The sequence below is a fragment of the Harpegnathos saltator genome, unplaced genomic scaffold, assembly GCF_003227715.2.
Source record: "Harpegnathos saltator strain DR-91 unplaced genomic scaffold, Hsal_v8.6 scaffold498, whole genome shotgun sequence".
NCBI lineage: Eukaryota > Metazoa > Arthropoda > Insecta > Hymenoptera > Formicidae > Harpegnathos > Harpegnathos saltator.
This window is the reverse complement of record NW_020230313.1, coordinates 1,257,431-1,264,452: the sequence shown is the minus strand read 5'-3', so window position 1 is coordinate 1,264,452 and position 7,022 is coordinate 1,257,431. Positions and strand designations below refer to the sequence as shown.

The 7,022-nt window shown below is 35.3% G+C and overlaps 1 long non-coding RNA gene across 2 annotated transcripts in view; it reads left to right on the top strand.

Annotated features, from left to right (window-relative positions):
* The first annotated feature begins 775 nt into the window (after window positions 1-775).
* LOC112589404 (uncharacterized) overlaps window positions 776-7,022 on the top strand; it is a 141,562-nt gene continuing 135,315 nt past the window's right edge. Inside the window, exons 1-3 of one of the 2 annotated variants that reach the window (XR_003113526.1) lie at window positions 776-841; window positions 2,863-2,951; window positions 3,128-3,159. This is a non-coding gene — a long non-coding RNA (uncharacterized LOC112589404). Of the gene's footprint in view, window positions 842-1,703; window positions 1,764-2,862; window positions 2,952-3,127; window positions 3,160-7,022 lie in introns of those variants that run through there. The other variant, XR_003113527.1, reaches the window with a different exon arrangement.

The following is a 7,022-nucleotide window of genomic DNA, read 5'->3' as shown; positions in this document are numbered from 1 at the left end:
CGAATATGTTGTAATCAATACTACTTTACCATTATAGATCGTAGAGAGATGCTAATACAATCATGATTGCATAATAAAAATAACTTTATCCTGGAATCAAAGTTTCACGATTTTCACAAATTTTATCTAGTGATAATTACATTTGTGTATAATTGTATGATAATTGCATTTTAATTATTAAATCTCAATTGTGTGGAAGTCTTCTTGTAAATTGTAGCAAATTAAATAATCACAATTAAATATGTGATAAATTAGCATTTACCAATTTTCATCGGTATAAATTGTTCCTTCTTGTAAACAAATTACGTAAACTCCAGTAATAGTAGTATTACAACATTTTTATTCAATTGTATTTTAACCACAAAAAGAATGATATATATTTGATGTACCGGTGACTGCGAGCGATCAATGGTGTAACTATCGATAACTATCGAGAGTACGACATACGCAGGACTGAGCGTAAGTTGACGGCCGTTTCAGTTTTTGAACATGCATCGGATGCGGTCCACGCGCTGTTGCACGCGCGATGAATTGACCGTAATTAATTGAGATAGGTAATATATTTTTACGAATTGAAACAAATCAATTAAATATTCTAACAAAGCACCGTTTCAAAAATAAAGGCATCTTGTTGTCAAGTGTTATTTCATGTATACGAAGATAAACAGAGTATAAAGTTAGGCGAGTAAACAAACGATGCTTTCATCGCGCGAACGAACGCGTTGTAAACAGCGAGGCACATACCCGACATTCGAACGTCCATTTTGCCTCCCGACCTGACGCCGTGCGAATCGAGCGCGCTCCGCCAGAAATGTGAAATCGATCACAGCCGATTATAACAGTTAGTATCTCTACTGATTTTAACAAACCAATTCGATGCCTATTATAATACACTACTCAAACAATGAGTAGATCCCGTCTTTAAACGTTTATACAGTTTAACGTATACTTAATATGTTCGAACGTTTATAACCTAACTTCATCATTTACTATCGCGCTCTTACAACACTCCACCGGTTCACTTATTCTTATAACCTAATTCTAGCTGCAAAAGTATATTACGGAAATTTTAATTAGTATAATCTCTTTTGTTTGTTCGAGCAATATTTTATTCTCTTTATCGCTCCTTCCTTCTTCCCTTTCTTTTTTTCAATCTCAAGATCGTTCTATCCTTATTCTCTGCCTTCTTTTTTCTCTCTCTCTCTCTCTCTCTCCCTCTCTCTCTCTCTCACTCTCCCTCTCCCTCTCCCTCTCCCTCTTTCTCTATCTGCCTTCCTTTCTCCTTTCTTCCTCCCTCTTTCTCTCTTTCTAGAACATTTTCCTTCCTTCTTTCTTACTTCATATGAATTATCTTATGCCTCACTTTCATATGTAATTTCACAAAAGCGATGCATAATAAATTGTACTAAACGTTACGTTGCAGTTTAGTCTGTTATAATTATTACATCGTAGTCTTTTAATTATTAAATCATGATAAAGGCGCGGTATTTGTACGATGTATAGAAATTGGAAAATGAATGGAAATTGATATAGGAATACGATTACGCGTAGAAACAGATAAAAAAGCATAACATTATAACATGAATGAACGGAATATGAGACTGGGCGAGTAAACACATGATGTTTTCATCGCGTGACCTGACGCGTCGTAAACCGCGAGATACATACGCGACATTCGAACGTCCATTTTGCCTCCCGACCCGACGCCGTGCGGATTGCGCGCTCCGCCAGAAATGTGAAATCGATCGCAGCCGATTATAACAGTTAGTATCTTTACATTTTTAACAAACCAATTCGATGCCTATTATAATACACTACTCAAACGATAAGTGGATTCCGTCTTTAAACGTTTATACAGCTTAACGTATACTTAATATGTTCAAAAGTTTATAACCTAACCTAACTTTACTGCCGCGCTCTTGTAACACTCTATCGGTACATTCTTGTAACCTAACTTCTTTAATCGCAGCAGTATACTGCAGAAATTTTTAATTAGTGCAACCTCTTTTATTTGTCTGAGCAGTGTTTTCTCCTCTTTGCCGCTTCCTCTTTCTTTTCTTCTCCCCTTTCTTGGTCTCAAGCTTGTTATGTCTATTTTCCTTCTCTTTCTCTTTCTTTTTCACCTTTCTTTCTCACTCTTTTTCCTCTCTACCTCTTTCATTCACCGTTTTTCCTCTCTACCTCTTTCATTCAAAGTAAATTATCTCAAAAAAGCACACTTTATAATAATCATATATAATATAGTTTTATATATTCAATGCATAACTAATTTTACAAAACGTTACGTTGCTCTTTAGACTGTTATAATTATATCGCAATTTTTTTAATTATTAAATCGTAATAAACGCGAGGTATCGGTATAATCGATACAAATGGTATGGGAATTGATGTAGGAATACGATTACGCGTAGAAGATAACAAATCGAGATTATAAGAAAGATAAACGGAATATGAGATAGATTGGAGGAGTAAACAAAGGATGCTTTGTCGCGCGGTACGGCAGGTATAAGTCGCATGACCTTCGCGACGCATAAATACATAGCGCGTTCGTACTCGTAACAGTTTTGGTCACATTAAGTGCGCGACATCATCTTTTATTACCAATTATTGTAAATTGATCGAAAGTAATCGCGTAAGTACTTGCATGTCTATGAATGATAAAAATTAAATAACAGCCGATAATATACTGATTTCTGAATATATATATATTATTACTACGTGACGAATGGTGATCACTATCTTCTATTCCCATTCAGCATAAAAGTATAAATAAAGTCGGCAGCTTAGTGTTCTTAATTTTTCGGGGCAATGCAAATCTTCCATCACTGTGTCTAATTGGGCAATCTATAATTTTTGTTTCAGATCTGGTGCGGAGCGTGCGACCTTCAATAGAGTGGTTGCAGATGCAGCACCGGAGGTGCCGGTTCAGGCTGTTCAAAGTCGGCTCGAAGGTAGATTCTATTTTGTTGTCCACTATTTGATCCTTTACGGTCGAAAATGAGAATGTAACCGTTGAAATGTCACAAAATACGACCGTAAAGTATTAACTCTTTCGTATTTAAGAGCACTTGTGTGTTAAACTCCGAGTTCCTAAATCTAATGTGCAAAATAACCTTTCTTGTTTCAGAATTTGCAGCATATGGTCGACTTTGGTTTGATGTGAGTAAAAGAAAACAGAGATTTTAGGTGGTGGTTTTATTTCCGAGAAATATCGTTAAAATCAATACGATTTACATTGTATATTAGTTGCTCCATGTAACTAACCATCGAACGAAATGTTGTTTATTAAATTGAATATATTTAGGATTAATATCATTAATTGTCATTAATTATCATTAATATAAAATTTATCATAACTTTGTCTCATGCAAAACTATTATATTTTCATATAATATAATGTCTTCTAAAAATCTTGGAAGAAATAAGCAGAGTTTAAATGTTTTTGATGTATGAATACAATTTCTGAACATATTCCTTGAAATGTACAAACAATTATTACTGTTTCTATGTTATCATTTTGTTCGATGGTTTAAATTTCTGACATGATTCAGTCAGAATAATGTCGAATTAAAATTCGACCTTGAAACTTTGTAAAATGTTTCAAAATGTGTAAAAGCTGTCACGCATCAATATTGACGAGACTACACGTTACATTCGCAAAATTCTTTTCGCGTCAATAACTTTTTCAATCGCATTTCTTTAATCCTGGAGATTTAATTTCTACGATAGTCGCAATGATATTTTATTCGCGTATACGTCATTAAATTTGATAATCGTATCAATTACAATTTATTTTCTGATATCTACGTTATGAGATTACATCAGATTATTTTCTTTAAACAGATAGAAATTTCAAATAATTCGTGATTATTTCAAACTGGAAGATTGGCAAACTCGTTTGTATTAAATGTAAATAATTATATTAACGGTGTCGAATCTTCAATTTTTTAAGCATATATTTGAATTGCAATTATGTTCATAAATGGATCAAATAATATCATATTTGATTTGTGAATACATTAATACATGTGACAGTCATCACGATTTATAGTTTTGAATCTCCATTAATTACACTTGCTTTACACGCAATTATTAACTTTAGATTCAAATCTTGCATTGAATAAAATTTATATTAATATATGATAAATAAATACCACGATAATTATATTAAGTAGTCTACGCAAATATATATGTATATATTGCAAATATATTTCCACCCGAATATTGCGGAAAAATTTCGCAAAAGTATTATAAATTCATCATGTATAAGAATTTCACGCTATTTGCTACCTTCGTAATGCCATTGAACGCGATCGGTTAATATATAATTTGCATTCTTTTACGCGTGATTCACACCGCGAATATATCACATTAACATACGACATCATTTCATGAAACGGGAACGTGATTCATTTATAAAGCTATGAAATGAGAACGTTCTTCTTCTATAAAGCCGCGAAACGGTATATTGTTTTCGTTTTCCTCGAAAATGTCACAGTTTCCAGTTCTCACGCTAGTTTACACGCGACTTATGAATCGTGATTGCGCTTCTGGAATTTTTTTGTACTGTACAGAATAAACATTCATCGAAGTTAATTCATTGAATCAATCCGTATATATTTTCGTCCTTCGTTAAAAAAGTTTCGAGAATCACGAAATACTTGTTGCACTGTTGAAGCGTGAATATCGCGTCGCGAGTGAAATAAAATAAGTGAAACGGAGATAAATAATAGAACGAAGATAAAAATAAATGCAACGGAGATAACGGATACAGAGAGCGGGATGCAGTCGGAGATGCAGCAATGGAGCTTCATCGGCGAACTTGGCTGGATGTGTCAGTATCAACTTTGTTGGACCTCGACAAATTTCAACACGAAATAGTGAGTGATGATCTCATGCTCACAGAGCATTGTAATAACATAGTGCATGCATAGGCGTAAATCGTATTGATTTTTAACGAAAAAAAGTAAGGACTATTGTGTACTATCTTTTAGGAATGCGAAAAGAAAAAATGTGTATATTTTTATGTGAAAAATAATTTTATTTAAAAATAAAAACAGAATGCTTTATATACAGTTTTTTTTACGCACAGAATTTTATCTACGTAATTACATTCTATCACCTAAATACATTTAAATTATCTAAATTTGGCAGTCTTAAACAGCCTTAAACTGCAATATATAGTCAATTAGTGAATTAATTGTCCTTACTTTTGCACGTGTTACCCGAATAATTCGGATGATTATATACATGAAAACTTGAATTTATATTTTAATACTTGAACAATCGCTCATACATGTTTATCTCTGCATATCATGTCTACACACTTATACACACTTATACATATGTGTGACATATCTCTAATTTATATATCTGCAATTGCTTGTATAATACTTACGCGGAAATTTATCTATATCTATCTTCTATATTATATGCACGCGGAAATATTTATTTGAATAAAACAATTCTTTGGTGAAATACGAGCGAAGAATTCAGAAATTCCGATTAGAGTTATGAGAATTCAGTCTAAAGGCTCGTCTACATTAGCTGTAAGAGTAAAGCTGTAAGGTTGCAAGACATGAAATGAAATATTTTCATTCGCTGACAGCTTACGTTACAACCTTACAGCCTTACTCTTACAGCTATTGTAGACGAGCCTTTAGTTATCAAGGTTTCTAGTTAACTTAAACAGATTTCTGGTACTTTCAATCGGAATTTCTGAATTGTTTATATTTCACCAGAAAATTCGTTCTTTCAATCAAATCTTTTTTCTCCGTGTGATACAAACTCATTGATAGAACGCTGTTAGGAAAAGAAATGTGAAAGTTGAACGCGCGGTGAATACTTTCATATTCACGATAATAGAATATATCGCTATTGCTTTGAGCAAACCGTTATATATATATATATATATATATATCTCATCGGAACTTATCGTATTAAATCGTAATATTATCGTAATATCCCTCGCGCAGCGCGCGCACTCCCCCCGTTTCGCCGAAAATAGATTTAAGAATTCGCAATCGGGTCCATTCTCGATTCCCGCGGGTAGCGTCTCGTCGCAATGCCTACCGCGATAAGGAAAATGTAATGCACCTACGACGGAGCGAACTTCCGTCCGCTTCCTTCGAGCTTTCGTTCGGCCTCCCTTGCGAATCGGCCCTTCTCGTCGCGAACCCCATCCCGCACGGCGACAGTATAGAAGCGCCAGAAGTCCCGCACGCTAAATCCTGCGGAACCCCCGCCGAGCGAGCACGAAGACATTCATCCACCGACCTTCCACCGACTGTTTCCGTCTCCGCCGGATGTTTCACTGAGCGGTTATCGATCATGGGTGATAAGACCTAAAAGGGTATTCCCGCGTCCGTGTCCGTAATTCTCTCGCGTGAAATTTACATTCTACCGACGATCTCTGTCTGAGTATCGGTGCATAAAACTGGCCTTGGGCGATTCATAATTCGCGACGATAATACCCGACGTGAAATTTGTCCTCGCGACAAAATTCTAGGAAGACATTACGTAAGATGCAATTAATGATGATTCATGTGAAATTAAATCTCAGACTTGCGTCATCTATAGCTTGACAAGAAGACATGACGCGATGATGATAACAGGACGCGGCTTCTTATAACGCGCTATTAATATTCTATCATATAGTAATACATTATCACATAGTAATAATAAGAACGCCACGAGTTAAATATTCACGAAATCATCTCGACTGAATTCTGAAACGGTAAATCTACTCAAAATGGCGCCTGCCAAGCTCATACTCGTTTCTTCTCTTGCCTCTTCCGATCGTAAACTCTGGCAGCGAAGTAGTAGCTTGCTATATAAGGGAGTTCTGACGGGGGTAGGAGCGAGGGTAGCAAAACGACGGCCGGTAATAAAATGTGTAACATTAATGAGGTAGTAAAAGTAAATCCAGCGCTATCGTCAGCTCGGCTACCAGATAGTACGGACCTATCTACCGTCGGATATATATAAAGTATGTCAGAAATTGCACGCTCTCTCTCTCTCTC